This window comes from Tursiops truncatus, chromosome 10 (genome assembly GCF_011762595.2).
Source record: "Tursiops truncatus isolate mTurTru1 chromosome 10, mTurTru1.mat.Y, whole genome shotgun sequence".
NCBI classification, from domain to species: domain Eukaryota; kingdom Metazoa; phylum Chordata; class Mammalia; order Artiodactyla; family Delphinidae; genus Tursiops; species Tursiops truncatus.
Window position 1 is genome coordinate 32115835 of NC_047043.1, and position 23321 is coordinate 32139155.

Sequence of the window (23321 nt, forward strand, 5' to 3'; positions counted from 1 at the left end):
TGGTGAATGAATGAAAGAGTGACTCTTTTTCATTTCTAGAAATTTGACTTTAAAAATCTGCATGTTCTTATTAAATAGTGTCCTTTTGCTTTTGATTTATAGTGATGAATAGCGAGTGCTCTAGAGCTAGACTGCTTGGGTTCAAATCCCAGCTCTGCTACTCTAACAGCTGTGTGACCATGGGCAGATGTCCTAACATCTCATCTGTAAAATGAAGAAAATAATAGTAGCTGCTTCACAGGGATTTACTATATAGCTGTAAAAAAATTAGGAAGCTTTTTATGTACTGATATGGAGAGAACTTCAGGATCTATTTTAAGTAACAAAAGGAAGTTGTAGAATAGTTGTAGAATATATAACTTTCTGTCTTTTATGCAAGAATTTGTACCTGCATAGACACATTTTGGAAGTATTTAAAAGAAATTAATAAAAGTGCTGAATTACAGAGAGAAGGGGGGAGTAAGGGTAGCATATCAAGAAAGAGAGTGACTGGATTTACTGTTCAAAGAGGAGGATAAAGATGTTGGTTAACTTTAGGTTTTGTTGATCAAGTCAGGATGGGCTTGGTTATATTGTAGTTACAAACACACCAAAGTCTCAGTGGTCTTCACCCCCAAGATTTTCTTTCTTTCTCTGACTACATGTCCATCCTGGCAGACTGGCAGTTCTATTACATAGTTCTGGGATGGGCATATAACCTAGTTCTGTCCAATGTGACGTGACAAAATACCCTGCAGTGCTTCAGGGAAACATTTCCCCATTCTTGAAAAGAAACAAACAGGAATAGATATCCCTTCTGCATCCCAGATTTATATAGGATGCTTGGTAATATGGGAGCCATCTTGTTGCCTGGGGAGAGGCAAGCTTGGAAGATGTACAAATCTGACCTCCAGGGGATGGTAGAGTTAAAAAATAGAAAGAACCTGGGTCCTTAATGAGGTCAGCAAACCACTGAATTAACCAGCTCTGGAGACTTCCTACCTCAGGATTTCTTATTATGTGAGATAATAGAATTTATTTATTGTATAAGCTATTTCAAATTAGATTTTCTCTAATTTGTAGATGAAAACATCCTCATTTATAGGTTTCTCATTCATTTTTCTTATTTCATTTTACTGACTAGATCTCCCAGTTTAATGCTGTATAGTAGCATGAAAGCAGGCATCCTTGTTTTATTCCTGATTTAATAGGATTACCTCTAAAATTACCCCTAAGTATTATAATAACTGTAGGCTTTAATAAGTTGTTTTATTAAGATAAGAAATTTCCCTTCTAGAGCTAGCTGCTTAGAGGTTTGTGGGTTTTTTTTAAATCAATAATAGATTTAAATTTTACCAATTATTTTTCAGCATTTGTTGGTATCATCAGATGCCTTAATCTGTAAATGTAGTGAATTTATAAACTTTCTAAGTTAAAATTAGATTCTTGGACTTCTGTAATTAACCTCCCTTTGTCATAATATATTCCCTTGATACACTATTGTATTTGCCTTGCTGAAATTTAAATAGGATTTTTGCATCTATGTTCCAAGTGAGGTTAATCTTGCTGAGTTTTGGGCGTCAGTGCTTTGCTGGATGCACAAAACAAGTTAGATACCTTTCCAACACTAGAATAATGTATATAACATAGAAATTATCTCTTTTTGGAAAGTTCACTAGTACTTGTTGTCTATTAAACTTCTTAGGCGTAGTGTCTTTTTTTCCTGGCCGTGCTGTGCGGCCCGCGAGATCTTAGTTCCCTGACCAGGGATTGAACCTGGGCTCTCTGCAGTGAAAGCACAGAGTCCTAACTACTGGACCGCCACGGAATTCCCTCACAAATTTTTTAAAAGTTAGAAAAAGACACTAAGGGAATTCTCTGGTGAACCAGGGTTGGTCCATCCCTCCCCCATCCCCTTTCGCCCTTGGCAACCACAAGTCTGTTCTCTATGTCTGTGAGTCTGTTTCGTAGACAAGTTCATTTGTGTCATATTTTAGATTCCACATATAAGGGCTATCATATGGTATTTGTCTTTCTCTTTCTGACTTCCTTCACTTAGTATGATAATCTCTAGGTCCATCCATGTTGCTGCAAATGGCATTATTTCATTCTTTTCTATGGCTGAGTAGTATTCCATTGTATATATGTACCACAGCTTCTTTATCCATTCATCTGTCAATGGCCATTTAGGTTGTTTCCATGTCCTGGCTATTGTGGATAGTGCTGCTATGAGCATAGGGATGCATGTATCTTTTTGACTCCTAGTTTTGTCTGGATATATGCCCAGGAGTGGGATTGCTGGATCATATGGCAACTCTACTTTTTGCTTTTTTAGGACCCTCCACACTGTTCTCCACAGTGGCTGCACCAATTTATATTCCCACCAACAGTGTAAGAGGGTTCCTTTTCTTACACACCCTCCCCAGCATTCGTTATTTGCAGACTCTTTTTCTTTTTTTCTTTTTTTTTTTTTTTGCGGTACACGGGCCTCTCACTGCTGTGGCCTCTCCCCTTGCGGAGTACAGGCTCCGGATGTGCAGGCTCAGCAGCCATGGCTCACGGGCCCAGCTGCTCCACAGCACGTGGGAACTTCCTGGACCGGGGAACGAACCCATGTCCCCTGCATCGGCAGGCGGACTCTCAACCACTGTGCCACCAGGGAAGCCCTGCAGACTCTTTAGTGATGGCCATTCTGACTGGGATGAGGTGGTACCTCATTGTAGTTTTGATTTGCATTTCTCTAAATAAGTGATACTGAGCATCTTTTCATGTGTCTGTTGACCATCTGTATGTCTTCTTCGGAGAAAAGTCTATTTAGGTCTTCTGCCCGTTTTTCAACTAGGTTGTTTGTTTTTTGTTACTGAGCTATATGAGGACTCCTAAGTGGTTTTGACACTCTCTGTGGCCTTTGGCTTTCTTATCCCTAATATAACAATTTGTTCCAGACTCATCTTGTACCTTTCCTGCTCCAGACCTGGAATCAGCCTTTTCTCAAGTGAGCCCTAATTCCTTTTAGTGGTAAATGATGTTTAGAGACCACTATTTGGGTATCAGGGGTGCTCACTACTACTGGGTGGATCCATTTTCCAGCTCTTGATTGAATTTTTTAAAAATTTATTTATTTTATTTATTTTTGGCCGTGTTGGGTCTTCATTGCTTTGCACAGGCTTTCTCTAATTGTGGCGAGTGGGGGCTACGCTTCATTATGGTGTGCAGGCTTCTCATTGCCATGGCTTCTCTGCTTCTCTTGTTGTGGAGTGTGGGCTGTAGGTGCACAGGCTTCAGTAGTTGTGGCTCACGGGCTCTAGAGCACAAGCTCAGTAGTTGTGGCTCACAGGCTTAGTTGCTCCACGGCATGTGGGATCTTCCCGGATTAGGGATTGAACCCATGTCTCCTGCATTGGCAGGCAGATTCTTAACCGCTGTGCTACCAGGGAAGTCGCTCTTCCTTGAATTTTTTTTTTTTTTTTTTTTGCGGTACGTGGGCCTCTCACTGTTGTGGCCTCTCCTGTTGCCGAGCACAGCTTCCGGATGCGCAGGCTCAGCGGCCATGGCTCACAGGCCCAGCCGCTCCGCGGCATGTGGGATCTTCCTGGACCAGGGCACGAACCTGTGTCCCCTGCATCAGCAGGCGGACTCTCAACCACTGCGCCACCAGGGAGGCCCTTGAGCTACTTTTTACTTTTTGAAATTCAAACAAATGCTATTGCCAACTTTGAATGTGGAATAATGTTCCACATTCCCCGGAATTCCCTGGAATAATGTTAATGGACCTTGCAAAAGGTAAAAGACACTTTATGGGGTTCTCATGAGGTAGAATGTTTTGCAGCCATTAAACATGATGCTCATGAAGACAATGTATTACAAGAAAAATATTTATGATCTAATACCAGAGGGGAAAGCAGGATTCAGAGTTGTAAGTATGCTACGGAAATAAGAGCAAGACCACTTAAAACTATGTAAAACACTTCTAGGAAAAAGACAGAAAGGAAATATGCAAAATAATAACAATAACATGGTGGATGGTAGAATTATGGGTATATATTTTTCTTTCCTAAATTTTCCAAAGATCTGTAATGTGCTTATATTACTTTCATTAGGTAACCAATTATACATGAAGAAAGGTAATAGCTCATGATCATTGACCTTTAGCAGCTTTCTGCTAAGTCATCCTTGATTCAGCCCATCTTAAAGGGACGTGCAGACCTACATGTACTATATAGATAGAAATCTTGAAGTTAAATGATTGGAAAATTACACAAGAGCTTCTTCTAATGTTCATTGTGGAAGGATAACTGCCATTGGCTTGCCTTGTAGAGGACAACTCCTTTTAAAAGGTCCTTTTTGTACTTCATTAATCCCCCTTGGATGGCCTTTAATTAGACCAAATTCTGCTTACTATCTGCTTCTGAAAACAAAAGCACATGGAAGCTACCAGACCATCTATTATAATGTGCTGGGAAGGACGTTGGCTTGGGTGTTAGGAGGCCTGAGTCTGAGCCTTAGCTGTGTGGCCTCGGCCAAGTCAACTTCATCTCTGAACTTTATCTTCCCCCTCTGCACCATGGGGATGGGGGTCCTGACTTCTATGGAGCTCTAGATGAGAAGGAAATTCTCAGCTATTTGAATGACCTTTGACTTCTCCTAAGTAGGGACAATCAGAAAGGTGTCTGACTCCTAGTAAAGTAGAAACAGCTGCAGAACAGGAAAGGGAACAATGATCAAAAAGGATACACTTGAAAATAAGCAAGACCGAGAGCACTGGAGGGTGACTCTCAGGAGACCTGAACTCTAGTCCTAGCTATGCCGCTGGCTGAGGGCGTGATCCTGAGTTAGTCATTTCCTTTTTCTAGGACCTGGCTTCTTCCTCTGTGAAATAAGGTGACAGGTCTAAGGCCCCTCCTGGTTACAAATCTATTAATATATGATTCTATATTATAGAACGAGGGGTGCCTGTTGTAGCCTCACTTGGTTCTTGCAGGGCCTCTTTGTTATTCAAGAGACTCGGCGCAATGTTGACTTTTTAATCTTTTAATTAATTCTCATGTCATCCATGAAGTAAATCAGATGAGAAAATCCAGATGAACATTCCCATTTAAGCCAGTTTCTTGAGGCTGATATTTTAACAAACAATAAACTGATGAATCATGAGATGACCTTGGAAAATATTAGACTCTTAAATCTTCTCAACATTTTTCAGGAAATAGGCTGTAAATGAGGGAAGAAAAATGTAAATGTGTTCAAGATGGGGAACTACCTTAAATAAAAATAACTGCATTTTACTTTTAAATAAAAAAATAAATCTTCTCCTGAAAGAGTACTTGGGATGGGTACAAACGTAGTATCAGGGATTTTTCTTTAGATCGCACAACCAGCTTTTTATTTGCTAACCAGAGCATTTTGGAAAATTTGCATCATGAATGCAGACCCAGGCAAGGAGGCCGGTTGGGATGGGTGACTTCTCTAGCCACTTTCTCAGTTATTTGGTTTTCCTGATGGTCAACTCTGCCCTAAAACCAAACTCATCATCATCAGGGGAAGCTGTGGGGTAAAAATGTGAGTGTGGCAAGATTTATCTTCTGGTTCAGCATCTGGTTCTCCCTGCTCAGTGTCAACTCCCCAAAGCTGCCTTATATACCTGTATTCTTTCCTCTCTCTTTCCTCCCACCCTCCCTCCCTCCCTCTTTCCTTCCTTTCTTTCTTCCTTCCTTCCTTCCTTCCTTTCTTTCTTTCTTTTTCTTCTTTCTTTCTCTTCTTTCTTTCTTTCTTTCCCTTTCCCCTTTCTTCCTCCCTCCTTCCCTTCTTCCCTTCCTCCCTCCCTTCCTTCCTTCCTTCCTCCCTTCCTCCCTTTCCCTCTTTCCCTTTCTTTCTTTCTTTCCTCCTTCCTTCCTTCCTTTCCCTCTTTCCCTTTCTTTCTTCCCCCCTTCCTTCCTTCCTTCCTTCCTTCCTTCTCTCTTTCTCTTTCTTTTCTCTCCACGCATTCAATATATTTTAGCGGGATAAATTTTCTACATTTATTGTTCTGACCTATAATTGGTTGAGAATATCCTACAGAGGGTTATATATTCCCATGTTTGGTAAGCTTATAGGACTAAAACACTCAAACAAACCCACAGCCTTGAGGGAAGGTGGGGGTGTGAGAGGAAGGGATATTTATAGGGTCTGTCAATCAGGGTCCATCTGCAAATAGCAGAAACCACTCTGGCTAATTTCAACAACCCTTTAATAAGGGAATTATATGCTTACAAAATTGTTTGAAGGGTTATCGGAAGAGCCCTAGGTTGAGCTTCCAAGAATGACCCCTAAAACAAGATGGTAGAAGTGGCCCACAAAGGGAGCTGTTACTTCTGTCAATACTAGTAAGTTGGGGGATCAGGAAGTGCTAGGACCACATTGCTCCTGACACCCACAGAGCTAAGAAACAGACACTGGGACTCCTGCCACTGCTGTCACAGAAGAACCCAACCCATCTCTATTTTCATGTGTGCCAACAGAAATAACAGAAAACAGCAGAAGCGTGGCCTGTATCTTATTTCTGCCTTCCAAATCCCCAGATGTGTTTCCTTGATGGACTCAGAACTCTCGCTGTCAAGGAGTTTAGGAAATATATAGTCTATCATTTTTTATCTGAAGTACTTAGTGAAGCATATTACAAGGGAGTTGGAACGGAGCTGAGTGAGCCTAACTGTGATATGTAACATGGGAGGAGGGAGGGGGAACAACTTCATTTTCCCCAAGGGCCCTGGAGGTTCACTCCCATACGCCAAGGCCAGCTATGAACATCATCATGGGTATAGAAAGAAGCCACATGGAGCGTAAAGCCCTCTGGTAGGGTAGGACTCAGAGTATAGAGTGTAAGTCACTGCTGGCTTCCTAGAGCTTACACTGTCTCACCTGAGAAATGGAAACACAGACTCACAGTCTTGCAGGCCAATTATATATATAGATATATAGATAATGATATATCTCTCTCTATATATAATTATATATATATGTGAATATATATATATATATATGCCTTTGAAAACAAATGCATTTGGTAATTTAATTTGCATTTAAAAAAATCAACCTTAGATGCCATCCATATGGAGAGATATGTCCAACTCACAGCATCTACTTGTTGTGAGCCTGCTAAGTGCCAAGGAATGCTTTCACATGTGCTTTCTCATTTAATTTTCATAGCACATGAATTCAGAATTCCTGGGCTCTGAGCTCTATTGTATATGTGAGACAGTTATTAAACTTCTTCCAGGGGGCAAGGAGGGACTACCCTTAGTGTGTGTGAAGGCGATTCATGTATCCTTACTGGAGAAAGTGAAAGTTGAAATATACGTGCAACTATTTAGAGAAGACGTCAGATTTCCAAAATCAGAATGTGTGAGGAAATTTAAATATATGTCTAACCCATGTGACGTTGGACTGCCGAACTTTAATTTAATGGTGTTGCAAAAGAAGTGTTATGACCTTAGTAGTATTGTGTTCTTGTGTGTGAACAGAGCATAGTTTATTTAACCAGTTCCTTATTGATGGGCATTTGGTTGTCTCTGATCTTTTTCTATTGTAGACAATGAAGCAATGATGAATTATCCTGTACATGTATCATTTTGTCAGTGTGGAAGGAAACATATAAAATCTCCAGAAATGGAAATGTCAGGTCAAAGGGTAAATGTATTGCAGATTTGGGAAATATTGCCAATTGCTTCCTATTATGGTTGTGTCACTTTTCACTCCCACTGGCAATGGTTGAGATTACCTGATTCCCCACAGCCTTGCTAACAGAAACTGCTGCTTAACTTTTGGGTTTTTCCTAATTTAATAGTTATCTCAGTTTAATTTCAATTTTCTTTTTTCATATTATTACTTGAAGAAAATTTACTTTCTTTTTATATGTGTAAGGGCCACTTGTATCTCTTTTTCTATGAACTTTCAGTTCACGTACTTTGCTCATTTTTCTTTAAAAAGACTGATCATTATTGGTCTTTTTTGTATTGATTTATTGTAATTCTTCATATATTTGGATAATTAGCACTTTGTCTAAGATGCAGGTTGCAAATATATCTTTCCCAGTTTATCATTTGTCTTTCAACATTGCTTTGGCATATTTTTCCATGTACTTTAAAAAGTTCTATGTAGTAAAAATTGCTATTTTTTGTGTGTCTTCTGCATTTTGAGTCATAGTTAGCTTGTAAAGAAGTTACTCATGTTTTCTTCTGATAGTTTTATAGTTTCATTTTTCAACATCAAGACTTTAAAGATAGTTGCCTTTTTCCTGGTACATGATGAGAGGAATAGATTCAACTTTATTTTTTCCAGGTGGCTACTCGGTTGTCTCAACATTTATTTGAAACTTTTTTCTTGCCACTCTGATTTGAGTTACCATCTTTTCATATACTAAATTTTTGTATGTATTTGGCTCTATTTCTGCAACTTAAATTCTCCTCCTTTAGCCTGTTTAGTCATGCACAATTATTGGGACCTGTTAGCATGTTTTAATATCCATTTGGGATAGCTCCAGCACATTTTTCTTCATTTTTCAAGTTTTTTTGGTTACTCTTCCTTATTTATTTTTTGGAATGAATTTAGAAAAATACTTACCTATTTCTTGGGAAAAAATCAGTTGGTAATTTTATTACGATCAGGTTAAATTTATAAATTGACTCAGAGAGAACAGACTTTTTGTCATGTTGAATTTTTCTACCAAAGTATAAGGCATATATTTCCATTGTTCTATTCTGCTTTTGTGTCCCACGGTAGCGTTTTGAAATTTTCCTCATAAAGATGTATATTTCTTGTTAAGTTTATTCTTGTGTTTTATCTATTTGTTGTTGTATTTGCTGTTGCAGATGTGCTTTTCTTTTCCATTGTATTTTTAAAACTACTATTGTTTTATATGAGAAAACTATTCATTGCTGTATATTAATTTTATAACCTGCAATTTACTGTATTCTCTTATTAGTAGTAGTAGATTTTCAGTTGGTTCTCTTAAATATATAGTCATATCTTCTGAAAATAGTGACAGTTTTACCATCTCTTACAATTCTTACACTTTCTCTTGTCTAATTGTATTTCTTAATATCTTCAGGACAATATTAAATAGTGATAGGGAGCATCTTCAGCTTGTTTCTTACCTTAGCATGAGTTCTTCCATTGTTCTCCATTAAGCTTGTTTCTCGTTTCTGGCTTAATAAATCATGTTAAATAAATCATCCATTTATATTTCATGGGGTGCTTTTAAAAATCAAGAATGGGTTTTTATTTTTTTGCAAATCCTTATTAGCATCAGTTGAGATAATTTTTCTCCTCGGATATATTAATATAGAAATATCACTGATATTAAACCATCTTTTCATTCACAGAATAAACAACACTTGATCATTATTTTAAATGTACCCCTTGATTCTGCTTGCTAATATTTTATTTAATGTTTTTATGTTGATATTTATAAGTGAGACTGGTCTGTAATTTTCTTTCTTTGTGCAGTCTTTGCCAGGTTTTGATATCAATGTTATATTTGTTCTGGAACCATTAAGAAATAAACAATCAGATCGAGATTTCTCAGAAAACATGGGCCTTGTGAATTTTTTTTTTAAATTTAATTTCATTTATTTTTGGCTCTGTTGGGTCTTCGTTGCTGCGCACAGGGTTTCTCTAGTTGTGGTGAGCGGGGGCTACTCTTCGTTGCAATGTGTGGGCTTCTCCTCGTGGTGGCTTCTCTAGTTGCGGAGCACGGGCTCTAGGTGCACGGGCTTCAGTAGTTGTGGCACGCGGGCTCTAGAGCGCAGGCCCAGTAGTTGTGGCATACAGGCTTAGTTGCTCCGGGGCATGTGGGATCTTCCCAGACCAGGGATCGAACCCGTGTCCCCTGCATTGGCAGGAGGATTCTTATCCACTGCACCACCAGGGAAGTCCCGGGCCATGTGAATTTAAGCCATGCACCTACGTGAAGCCTAACTGTGGTTCTATATTTTCAGAGGATATTTTTATTTTCCCTCCCATCCACCATCAAGATTGAAGCACGTAAGTTTTCTTACTGTACTTTTCTGTACGCTGGATTTTTCTAGCTCATCTTTTGGTATTTTAGCTTTGTGCATGGGTCTCCTACCCATCTCCCTCACTTTGGGAGGACTTCCATGCTCTAGACATTGGTGGGATGTCAAAATAGAAACTTGAGGTCATAAAAGATGACTTTAAGGCACCTGGCATTGCACTTGGATTTCTCCTTTCACCCATTTGACCTATGTAACTTTTTGTAACTTTATTGCTAACCTATTCTTAAAACTGAAAACAAATCTATTTTGTCCAGAAGTTTTACTTGTCTTGCAGAAAGAAGCTGTTAAGGGTATCTGGCCTACCATACTGCTAGAAACAGATATTAGGACTTGCCATATGAAATATCAAAATATTTTATAATACTAAAGCAATTAAAATTGTGTGGTTTTGGCATAGAGATAAATGGGTTAATGAGGCAGAATGGAGACTATAGAAATAGATCTGTCTCTATATAAGAGCTTAGTATATATCCTTGCCACTACAACTTTTAGAATTAAATTCCAGATGGATTAAAAAAAACCCAAAGCTACAAAAGTGTTAGATAAAAGTACAGACAAATATATATATAACTACTGAAAAGGAAAGATGCTCTAAGTCAAACACACATACACTCATATAAGAAAATATATTTGTAACAAATATTTGTAACCCATGGGGTAGAGAAATTCTCTAAAGCAAGACATACTCATGCTTGCACGAAGAGCTTTACAGGAAAAGTTGATAAATTTGATTACTTCAACATCAAAACCAAAGTGAAAGAATATGCAAGAGCCTAGAAGAAAAGATTTTCATCATATATACAGTAACAAAATATTACTGTCACAAATCTGTTAGACAGTCAACAAGAAAAAAAAGCAGTTCAGTAGAAAAATTGTCAATGGCTATAAAGAAGTAAAACAAAAACCCAATAAAGATATTAAAAGATATGTCCCTTTTACAGTTAATCAGGGACATGCAAATCTTAACAATGAGAAACTGTTTGTTAACTATGATGTAGTCAAGAATTTCATACTGGTTATATCAAGTGAAGGCAAATAGGCAGAAAATTGATTTCCTAATTTCAGTTGGGGATCTAAATTGACATAATCTTTTTAGAGATAATTTAATGATATCAAAATTCTAAAAATGCATACCCTTTTATGTAAGCATGCTACTTACACAGCATACACTGTAAGAATATATGCACTTATGACAAAGATTCTATAATAATAAAAATTTAAGACATTATTATTCTATAATAATAAATTTTTTTTTAATTTGTTAAATGATCTATGGATTGTACATGTGCACAAGGAGACATGTACAATAATGTTTATTGCATCACTATTTGTGACAGCAAATAGTCAAAAAGAACTTAAATGATAATGATGAAGGAATGGGTAAAGTGTGGTCTAATCATATGATAGATTACTATGTAGCAGTTAAAAGGAATAAACAGACATGTTTATCAATGTGGATGGATAGCAAATGTAATTTGCATGATAAAAGCAAGTCGTAGAGTCATATAGAAAGAAGCCATTTTTGTAATAATTTTTTTTTTACATTTTTTGTCTTTAGTATTAACATAGAATAGATTCTCTCATTCAGTAGTATTTTGAGTATTCAATAAATATTCTATGATGAATTACAGGAAACACAATACTTTGTTGCAGACCTCAAGAAGCTAAGAAAAACAGATGTAATGAGAAATAATATCCACTGGGCCAAGTGCCAGGTACTTTTACAGCTACTGTATTACTTATTTCTCCCAAGTGTTGGAGATGCATATTATTACCCATTTTTTTTCCAATGGGAATCTAGCTAAATTAATTATATTGCATATACATAATAAAATACCATGAAGAAAGCAGACACATATATAGTCTTTGGTTGAACCATATACCATTCTAAGTGCTCTACATTACATATACTATCTCACATAATTTCCCAACAATACTACTACTATCCCATTTTACATATGAGACAAGAAGTTAAGTAACATGCCCAAGATGACATATATATATATATTTTTTTTTTCTCTGTCATAATGTTGATATTCAGTCCAGTAATTCTCCACTGTAACAGCTCCTTTACTTTGCAGTGAAAATTGATTTGTATATTTTTTGCCTCTGAGTCCTTGTGGGATTTTTTTTTTAATTCAAACAGAAAGTCACAAAAATTATAATCATCCTCATCAGTTCACTTAGTCCCATGTAATTAATTATTTTTCCATCTTGATCTTTTGTTAGCACTTTTATGAATTCATCAGTTTTCCATTAGAGTTCTGAAAATGCTTATTAGTTCAGTTCAGCAGCCAGAAACCTGTACTTGTCAGAGTCTTTTCCATGAATTCCTTGAAGATGAAACCCTTTTATAGGAACATTTTTGCAAAAGCATCAGAGTACACCCAGAACTGTCTGTAAATGACAAAAGACTTAAAAATGACCACAGTTAAAGATCAGATGAAAGTTCAGAATAATGCAATTGACAAGGAAATTTAGTTATTTCTGAGTTATACATTTTAAAGTAATAACTAGAATTATGACTTATAACATTATACCAGAACATATAAGATTTTTAGAAATTTCATGTAGTGTCTGAAACATTTATGTTAACATATTTCCATACAAATAACTCAAAGAAAGTTTAGCATTAGTTGCTTTTTTTGTTTGTTCGTTTTTTTATACTGCAGGTTATTAGTCATCAATTTTATACATTTCAGTGTATACATGTCAATCCCAATCTCCCAATTCAGCACACCACCATCCCCACCCCACCGCGGTTTTCCCCCCTTGGTATCCATACGTTTGTTCTCTACATCTGTGTCTCAACTTCTGCCCTTCAAACTGTTTCATCTGTACCATTTTTCTAAGTTCCACATACATGCATTAATATACGATATTTGTTTTTCTCTTTCTGACTTACTTCACTCTGTATGACAGTCTTTAGATCCATCCACGTCTCAACAAATGACTCAGTTTTGTTCCTTTTTATGGCTGAGTAATATTCCATTGTATATATGTACCACATCTTCTTTATCCATTCATCTGTCGATGGGCATTTAGGTTGCTTCCATGACCTGGCTATTGTAAATAGTGCTGCAATGAACATTGGGGTGCATGTGTCTTTTTGAATTATGGTTTTCTCTGGGTATATGCCCAGCAGTGGGATTGCTGGATCATATGGTAATTCTATTTTTAGTTTTTTAAGGAACCTCCATACTGTTCTCCATAGTGGCTGTATCCATTTACATTCCCACCAACAGTGCAAGAGGGTTCCCTTTTCTCCACACTCTGTCCAGCATTTATTGTTTGTAGATTTTCTGATGCTGCCCATTCTAACTGGTGTGAGATGATACCTCATTGTAGTTTTGATTTGCATTTCTCTAATAATTAGTGATGTTGAACAGCTTTTCATGTGCTTGGCCATCTGTATGTCATCTTTGGAGAAATGTCTATTTAGGTCTTCCACCCATTTTTTGATTGGGTTGTTTGTTTTTTGATATTGAGCTCCATGAACTGCTTGTATAATTTAGAGATTAATCCGTTGCTTCATTTGCAAATATTTTCTCCCATTCTGAGGGTTGTCTTTTTGTCTTGTTTATAGTTTCCTTTGCTGTACAAAAGCTTTTAAGTTTTATTAGGTCCCATTTGTTTATTTTTGTTTTTATTTCTATTACTCTAAGAGGTGGATCAAAAAAGATCTTCCTGTGATTTATGTCAGAGTGTTCTTCCTATGTTTTCCTCTAAGAGTTTTATAGTGTGCGGTCTTAACATTTAGGTCTCTAATCCATTTTGAGTTTATTTTTGTATATGGTGTTAGGGAGTGTTCTAATTTCATTCTTTTACATGTAGCTGTCCAGTTTTCCCAGCACTACTTATTGAAGAGACTGTCTTTTCTAAGCTCACAAAATAATGCTGTATGTTATCAAAGAAAAATATGGCAGGTGGATTAGAAAGACACACATTAAATATCTGAGAGTAGATGTCTATGGTGAAGGGGGAAGAGTGGGGGTAAAGGAATAAAAACCCAAATTGGCTGTAACTAAGGTGTATGAATAATCAAATCATGTCAATCCATTTGTACAACTGAGGTCTAACAATTTTCAAAAAACAAAACAAACAAACAAAAAAAAACTCTGATACAACCATACCAGTTCTTAGGTGAGAATTAAAAGAAGTTAAAAAAGCAAAATCAAGGGACTTCCCTGGTGGTCCAGTGGTTAAGACTCCACTCTCCCAATACAGGGGGCACGGGGTTCAATCCCTGGTAGGGGAACTAAGATCCCACATGCCACAAGGCCAAAAAAAAACACCAAAAACAAGTCAAAGAACCACGTGTACAGTGTAATAAAACATAAAACAAACCTACAAAATAAAACTCTCTTTACACACACACACACACGTACACACACACACACAAATGCATAGAGAAAGTTTTGAAAAAGGTAACTATTGGAAAACTATAAATAGTGATGTGGAAAATTTTCTTACATTATTCATAAAAAATTATAAATAGTATAGGGTAAAATAAATGCAGATAGAAACTCCAGGAAAAACAAAAAGCAGTAAGAAAGGAAATCTAATGGTCACTGCTTCTGTAATGAATAATATTTTCACAGTCACAATAATGTAAAGAGGTGGGTTTTTTGGGCCCTCTTTCTCTCACTCTACACAGGTGTGTGTGAATGATGTATATATATATACGTTACATATGTGAGTATTTAATTTTCACCAGGATTTTATGCCCCAAATAGTCATGCCATAGTAAAATTTTTCTCATTTATGTATAGAATATAATTCCCAAGCAGACTCTTTTACAGTCACATCATCTCTACCTATCTGAATGTCTGTCTGTCTGTCTCTCTGTCTTTTTCTCTGTCTCTCCCCAAATATATATATATATATATATATATATATATATATATATATTTATGTATTTCTCAGCTATACAGCAGGTCAAGTTTTTAGAGACTTCCAGGAGTTAAAATGAGAGGAGATAGACAATGCTACTATTGAACAGTATCTGACTCTGTAATTATAATGCATTTATTGCCAAGAGCAAACAGTTTTAATTGATTTTTAGTTGTTCATAACCAACCTATCGGTAAAGCTTAGGAGACCTAGTTATAAACTTGATAATGCAAAAATGAAGTATGGATGACAGAAGGTACAAAGTGAAGTGTAGAATTACTGAGTGGATTTGTTGGGGAGCTAATATCTTAATTCTATAAAAAGATAGTTGATGAAACAAAAACTAAAGGTGGGGGCTTCCCTGGTGGCACAGTGGTTGAGGGTCTGCCTGCCGATGTGGGGGACACGGGTTCGTGCCCCAGTCCGGGAGGATCCCACATGCCGTGGAGTGGCTGGGCCACTGAGCCTGCGCGTCCAGAGCCTGTGCTCTGCAATGGGAGAGGCCTCAACAGTGAAAAGCGCGCGTACCGCAAAAAAAACAAAAAACAAAACTAAAGGTGTTAGGATGTTATTTATAGTTATAAAGGTATAGAGCAACTAAAAGGGGAGGTAGAGGAGGTGTTGGAAAATGAGCTGAGTTTTTCACCTATCATAGGACAGGTTAAATAGATAATGTCAAACATTGATAAACCAAGAAATGGCAGTAGAAGCTTATTTAGGAATATGGAAATATAGCAGAGTGCCTTTTCTTTCCAATAACAAAAATAACTAATACAGTTTGACTTGGATTGTCAGGAAATGTATTGGCTCTCATCACTGAACTTCCAGAGGTAGGGCAGGTTTAAGATTGATCCAATCCAGTATATCTAGCTCTGTTTCCCTGCATTTCTCTTGACCCTGAACTTATTTGTGACTTGGCCTCTCCTCAGGTTGGTATTAAGATAGCTGACATTCTAGGTCTTTCCACATTTCCAGGTCCTGGATAAACTGGTCTCTAGTTACCCAGAAGGAAAATGAAATTTCCTCTTTCTCTCTCATTTAAGGGTCTTCTTCCATTTCTTATATTCCGACTGAAAATGAACCTATTTACATGGTGACTGATGGTGGGAACAACCATTCTTCATAGAAAGGAAAGACTTGGCCACTTCCATGGTAGAGGGTGAGCTGCTTGGAGCAGGCCAGGAGAATGGCCATGGGCTTGCTTAGACTTAGGAAGTAATTATAAGTTGTTCTTGAGTAGTACACCTGCCTATTATTCTCAACCTCCAGTAGGTGTTATTTTTTTTAAACCATTTATTTATTTATTTATTTATTGGCTGTGTCATGTGGCTTGCAGGATCTTAGTTCACCAACCAGGAATCGAACCTGTGCCCCCTGCAATGGAAGCGCAATGGTCCTAGCCACTGGACCACCAGGGAATTCCCTCCAGTAGATGTTATTAATGTTACATCTCAGTCTCAGTGTTGCTGGGAGACGTTAGGAAAGAGCTGGTGCCCAGGCTTGGAGCAAAGGATTACAACTAAAAGTGGAATCCCTAACCCCTAGATGGAGATGGTTAGCAATATCAGTCAGCAGAAGGAGCTGGGTCCAGGAGAAAGGTGACCCATGACATGTGGACTAAGAAGAAGCTTCTCAAACACATTGGGGGATATGTGTGGTTATTTATAGCAAGGAGTTTGCTAGGGGCTTGAATCATAATTATGAGTATAATTATTGGGGTATAAAGAGGATGAATGACCAAATTTTATATATGGGTTTCAAATAGATTGGATTTCAACTCAATTTTTCATCAATCCTTCTCCCTTTTGGAAGAATATTTGGAAAAAAATATTCCCTTATTTTACAGAAAGTCGCTCTCCTCTGTAAATGAATTTCCTGGGCAGAATCCATTACCTGGCCAGTGGAAGGCTCCTTAGGTAAGACATGAATACCTCCTTGTTCACTTAGCTATAGATTTGATTTTTTAAAAAACCTCTACCATTTGTGTGCAGGTGTGCCTGTTCATGTTCAATCAAAAATTATAGCAAGACAGAGATGGGACCTGTGAGATTCTCCTTCCACAATGCCTACCATTTCACTATGTGTAATTGGGCTTCTAATAAAAGATTCCATGTACCGGTGTTCTTCTAGGGGAGCTTTCTAGGGCAGTTGTGAGGCTGGAGATGTAGATATTCTGGTCAAATATGAATATAATATTCACTTTTAAATTCTGGAGAAGACTCTCTGGGATAGCAATGTATTTCCTGATTCCTAGAGACTATGAATGGAATGGACTGAAACTTGTTTTTGATAGTTTACCTGTTCATCTATCTGAAGGAAGAATGCAAAATCAGATACACTTTCAAGGTCCTTTTCTAGTTCTGGCTTTTTACATATTTAAAATTCAAGAGCACAAAAAAATTTTAAGCTTCCCATTTCATTTTGCCCCCAAGGTACATAAGTTTGATGAGAGCATGGACATGGTAAATGGAAAGAAAAATTATAAACTTGGGTTTAAACTTGTTTTTCCTTAAAATGACAAAGCTATGATTTGTCACGTATTCTATATAGCTTTGGAAGAGAATTCTTCCTCCATTTACTCCTAACAATTACTATATTCAGGAGAAAGACATAGGGAAGAGTGTTTCTAAATAAAATTTTATTCAAGGTTGGCAGACATCGATGTTCAAGGAAATAGGGCAATAATCATTTGTTCCTGCAAAATGCTTTTCCATGGAAGGATCTTGAAGAACATTTAGAAATGGTGACCTCATTAATCCCAGCCACATTTATGTGAAAGAACAGGCACACGTGTGACAATGTTTCAGACAGCCAAAGGGCTGCAAAGGAAAGTTAAGTGATTTGTCAAAGGTCAACATACAGATCCCTAGGAAGATTTTGACGATTATTTTAATCACTGACAGTGGCTTAATGTGTTTCTCTTCCAAGAATATGGGAAGATCGTCTTAAGTCTTTGGAATAAGTGTCGTCTTTAAAATATAATTTGTTTTACTTTCTCGGATTATGAAAGTAGTACATGATCATTGTGGAAACTTTGGAAGACATAAGACAGTAGAAAGATGGGAAAAAGTCATCATCATCCCACACTCTCAAAAACAGTATCTTTTCTTTCTTGTAAGAGCTGGAATGGCTTTGATTTCTTGACCAGGTTCTGACCGATACATTGGATAGCATGGTTCAAAACTTCTATAGCACTACTTCCTGCTAAGTGACTGGGGTCCCTATCATAGATCACATATGCTGGTTCAAGTAGGTCGTTATCAGAAGGTCAAGTAAATGAAAGAAGGCGGGGCTACAGGGAACTGTACAGGTATATAAATGCCTTGTTTCTCCTTTGCCTGAAATGGAGCAAAATTAGTCAGATGAAATTAAACCAATGAAAGACATCTTTTACATGGGCTCCTCTGCGCCATTCCTCCTTCTCTCTGTTATCTAATAATGGCCTCCTCCCATTTTTTCTTGCTATCTCTTCTATTTCTTAAGTGACTTCATCTGTAAGCATAAAAAACTTTTTATGCAGTACCAACTTTAACAATACCAGATTTTGAAACTGGAGCATAAGACAAATGGGCATGATTTTAAAGAGAGAAATTGTAACATTAATGACAATGAAAACTGTTATGAGTCAGAAGGAAAATATTTTCAAGTTTTAACAGATAGCTGTTCAGAATTTATCATGTACTGTGTCAGGCACTGCTGGTGATACAATGGTTTTTTTTTTTTTTAAGATGTATTTATCATTTATTTATTTATTTTTGGCTGTGTCGGGTCTTAGCTGCAGCACAAGGAACATATATTGGGAAGGGCTAAGCAATGAGTTGCCGAAATTTGGAGGAGGAAGAACAGGTGTGAAGGCAGTTTGATTCTTGGAAGAACTGGGATTTGAACTCCCCTTTGAGGATAAGAAGGATTCAATAGGCACAAAGGCCTGGGGAGGTCATCCCAGCAGGAGGCACTGACCTGAGCAGAAGCCTAGAAGCTGGAAAATGCAGAACAGCCTCCGGGTAGGAGCAACAGAGACCAAATGTTAAGCTGCAATGTAATGGAGTCTTTGGCTGAAAGGCAAGGAATAGGACTGATTTTTAAAAAATTACCCCAGGCAAAAGTTCCAAGACCACTTGGCCAGGATAAAATGTGACTACTGAATTTGCTTCCCTGTTACTGGAATTGACACTCCTGTGTTCTATACACAACTCATGCCAGCAGAAATGGTCGCATTATTTACTCTAATGAGTTCTCCTAATTTTTGGATTGTCCAAAATAACGCAAAGAGTGTAACCAGTGAATATATGACAACAGTAATCAAAATAAATACATGGGATGCCCAAGACCACAGCCCAAGGCTATTATTCATTAAATGGGGGAAGAAAAAATCCTACAAATACAGGGTTCTGGGTCCCTTTCCTAAATATTAATTGTTTATTTCATGATTCTCCTCCACTTTAAACAGACCTTAAACCACCCCTTCTTAATATGCTCCCCTAAAGGATTATAAACTAGAAAGGAGGTTGGTTTAAACAAAGTAATCAGAAAGTAAGCAATCTTCTTCTCTTTCTCTCTGGCTCGAAGCTTGTTATGTCTGTTAAGGAACTTTTCAGCGCACAGACCTCTAGGTCAAACAGAGGTCACTCTTCTGCTTTTTGAGGTATGGGTGCTTTCATGTTATTTGCTCATTTTTATTGCTGAGAATAACCACCCATTTGCCCACATAACCAGGGCCTCCCCAACACAAAGACTTGAGAGTGGGCTCTGGCGGGGGAGGGGGGGTTAATCCCATTCAACACAAAGCAAACAAGTTCAAATCTCATTAAATGTTGGACTTTGAAGCAAGAACACAAATATTTCCAATTTAGAAAAGGAAGATAGAAATGTGACAGAAGTATTCTAATCATTTAGTAGAATAAATCGTACCAACATGATCCTAGAACTGTCAACTTGGTGGAAAAAACAATAAAACTCCATTAATAATACAATAGCACTGCTTACTTTTTCACATGAGGAAAATTCTATTATAACAGCCTGAGGCTTTTAAATTGCTTTTGTTCTAGATCAGTGGAATATTGTTATAAAGAATATATTGCTAGCAATGATGGTTTGGATCTGAAGATGAAAACTAGCCGATTTTTTAGTGTGAACCAGCAGAGATGGTGGTGGTTGCACATGGGGCCGTGTGTGAATAACCTCCTTTGTGCAGAATTTTAAAAGGTAGACCCTTCATTTGGGCACACATCTCGGTGAGCAGAATGCAGGGTGGAATTCAACTCCATTTGTCCCCTCAGCCAGGGCACAGCTATACAACCTTCTGCAGAGGCCCTGGTGGCATGAGATTGTTCTTTTAAGACCTATTTATAAGTTATCCTCTGAAATTATTTTCCTTGAGTCTACCCCAGGACAGGCCTCATCTATGCCTCCTTTTTAGTTATAAGGTCCTCTATAATAGAATTTCCCATTTAAAGATTTGGACCAATGTTTTTTTCCCCTGGTTTTGGAAGCACTTTAGATTCATCCTATAAGGGTCTTGTAGGTCTCTCAGTTACCAGCTGTGGCATCTTGGGGTAAGTTAGGGTTTTTCTTTTTTCACTCGCTTAGCCTAGCTTTCCTTAACAAGGAACTATTAGTTCACTGGTTCCCAATAAACATTTTGTAATGTCCTTTTTCTATACCAAAATGAAATTTATAGGTAATATGATCATTCTACACACAAAATTTTTAAATAATTATAATGTCCACATATAAAGGGGAAAGAAAAGAAGAGCTGTTTATCATAAAACTATATAAAATGCAGAGGCCTAACTATAATAGAAAACGTAATGAAGTTGTCAATGCTGAGCAAAAGAAAGTTAGAATCTTCTCTCAGTTTAAATAGTAGTTTACATTCCTGGAAAAATCAGTGTAAACCCACAATACACTTTGTGATTATGTGGAAAAGAGTTAGGTGCTAGTCTTGATCATTAGAACAGGCTTTCCACCCATATAAATGGGCTTTTGAAAGTTGTGCGGAACATTCATGGAAATTGTTTGGTGGGTAGTACTGTCTCATACATGGAAAGAGGTATAGCACCCCTGGTCCCAATCTCCTAATGCCAATAACGCCTGATCATTGTGATAATCAAAAATCCCCCCAAATTTCCACAACATACCTTAGTAGGGATGTATTTCTCTCATTGACAACCACTGGCTTAACTAGTCTTGAATCCAAGAAGCCTGAAAAACTCAGGACCAGAAAAGGCCTTCCTCAGTGAAGATTTTACTACAACTTCCACTTTCCTTCAGCCTCTCCCAGGGATTCCAGCTCTTAGGGGAAGGGAACACAGCTGATGTGACAATTGGCCAGGACCAGCCCTGAAAGGACCTTGAGGAAGGCAAATGATACCTCTACCTTCTCCCCACTCCATCTCCTCCCATCCCTACAGAGGTTTTCCCACTTATTCTTCCCTCTCAGGCTTTCTCCCTATCAAAAATCACTTTCAGAAGTAGAGATATGTTAGCGATTTATACTTCCGTGTGAATATGTGTTAATTGTACATCTCTTAAATCCAAATGGTTTATGAGCATACAAAAAGGTGCTCAGCCTCACCAGAAATTAAGGTAGTGAGAAATTTATAATACAAATGAGATACTATTGATATTTCATACTCATCAGGTTGGCAGAAGTCTAAAACTCCAACAATACCAAATGTTGGAAAAGAGTGGGGAAATTGGTACAGCCACTTTGGGGAGCAATTTGATTTTATCTATTAAGATTGGAAATGCTCTTAATCCTACATCACAGGAAATCGACTCAAGTCTATACCTTAGAGGAAAACTATTTGTTTGTACCTGAAGATATATATGTTTGTGGCAGCATTACTTTTAGTAGTGAAAAACTGAATCAGCTGGAAATATTTAAATGCCATTAATGGAAGATCAGATTCATATATCACTGTGTATTCATACAAGGGAATATTATACAGCAATTACAATGATGTCTCACAGCTTTGTGTCTGCACAATGATAAATCTCAAAAACAATGAAGAAAAGCTAATTGCAGGGTATGTAGAGTGTGACACCATGTAAATAGTTTAAAAACCTGCAAAACAATGCCATATACTGTTTATAGATACATGAATATGCAGTAAAAGCATAAAGCATGTATAAGAATGATTAATTATTCATGATCGTGGTTATTTCTGAAGAAGGAGAAAGTATGAGATTGGGAAGAGGACACACAGAAAGCTCTCAGTTGTATCTGCAATGATTTTGTTCTCCAAAAAAATATCTAAAGGAAATGTGGCCAACTGTTAAGATTTAATTTGCTATAGATAGTGCTGGATATACTAGGTACTCATTATATCTTTTACATATTTCGATGAGAAATAATACCATAATAAAAATAATTTTTAAAAGTGATGCATCTTTAAGGGGTATTTGTATACTTGATTTAGCAGATTCTTCATGACCTTCTAGGCACCAGGTGCTGAGACAGAGAACTCAACAATGAACAAGATAGCTCCCAGTCTCAGATGGTGGTTCTTAAACTTTATTGTGCATCAGGATCACCTGGAAGGCTTGTTAAAACACAGACTGCTGGGCCCAACCACCAGAGTTTCTGATTCAGTTAAGTCTAGGATCAGGCTTGAGAATTTGCATTTCTGACAAGTTCCCGGGTGATGCTGATGTTGCTGGTTCGGGGACCACATGTCTCCTGAAGTTGTTTTAACACTATTGTAGAAGGACTTGATTCCTGCTATAAGGATTCCAAGAACTGGTGGGAGAAGTATATTTTCTGGACAGCACGCTCTGCCAGGTCTCTAAAGCACACTCATGCTGCCCGCCCTGGGCCACAAAGAGCACATCATCTTCCTGGCGTCTCAAGAAATGTCACTGCCTCCTCTTACCCCTTCTAACTTGTGGTTGTGTATCTTTCAATTTCTTCCATTAAAACTTTAGGTCCTCTATACATCCTATTTGTTGTACACCCTATACAAAATGTCAACAGCAGTTATTCTCTGATATTGGAATTATGGTTAATTTTTAAATCTTTTTGCTTGTCTGCATCACCTAACATTTCCATAATGAACATTTTCATTATGAACAAGAGTTAATTATATAATAAGGATATTAAAGTAAAATAAATGTATATCAAATCGTGTTAGGCTCTGTGATGCGGGCACAGGTGCTAAGAAGTAGTACGGATATGGACTTGCCTTTAAGAGGTGTATGATCTCATTCATACCTACATTGGAAAAACATTTAGCAATAAGACAAGCTATTCAGGAAAGTATTCACCGAGAACTAAATGTACAGTTGGCAAGTACTTTGGAAGGAAAAGATGACTAGGCTGAGTGGCCCTAGAAGGAGCATTTGGGCCCAGCCTTGGATGATAAACCTGCCAGAGACTAAGCAGAGGGCGAGGCAGGA

General features: G+C 37.5%; 1 protein-coding gene across 3 annotated transcripts in view; it reads left to right on the plus strand.

Annotated features, from left to right (window-relative positions):
* TRERF1 (transcriptional regulating factor 1) overlaps positions 1-23321 on the plus strand; it is a 296865-nt gene that overhangs the window by 51878 nt on the left and 221666 nt on the right. For 2 of the 3 annotated variants that reach the window (XM_073810717.1, XM_019949710.3), the window contains exon 3: positions 16768-16837. The exons of the other annotated variant lie outside the window; for it this stretch is intronic. The gene's annotated coding sequence lies outside the window, so the exon portion shown is untranslated. The remainder of the gene's footprint in view (positions 1-16767; positions 16838-23321) is intronic. 3 annotated transcript variants of the gene reach the window in all.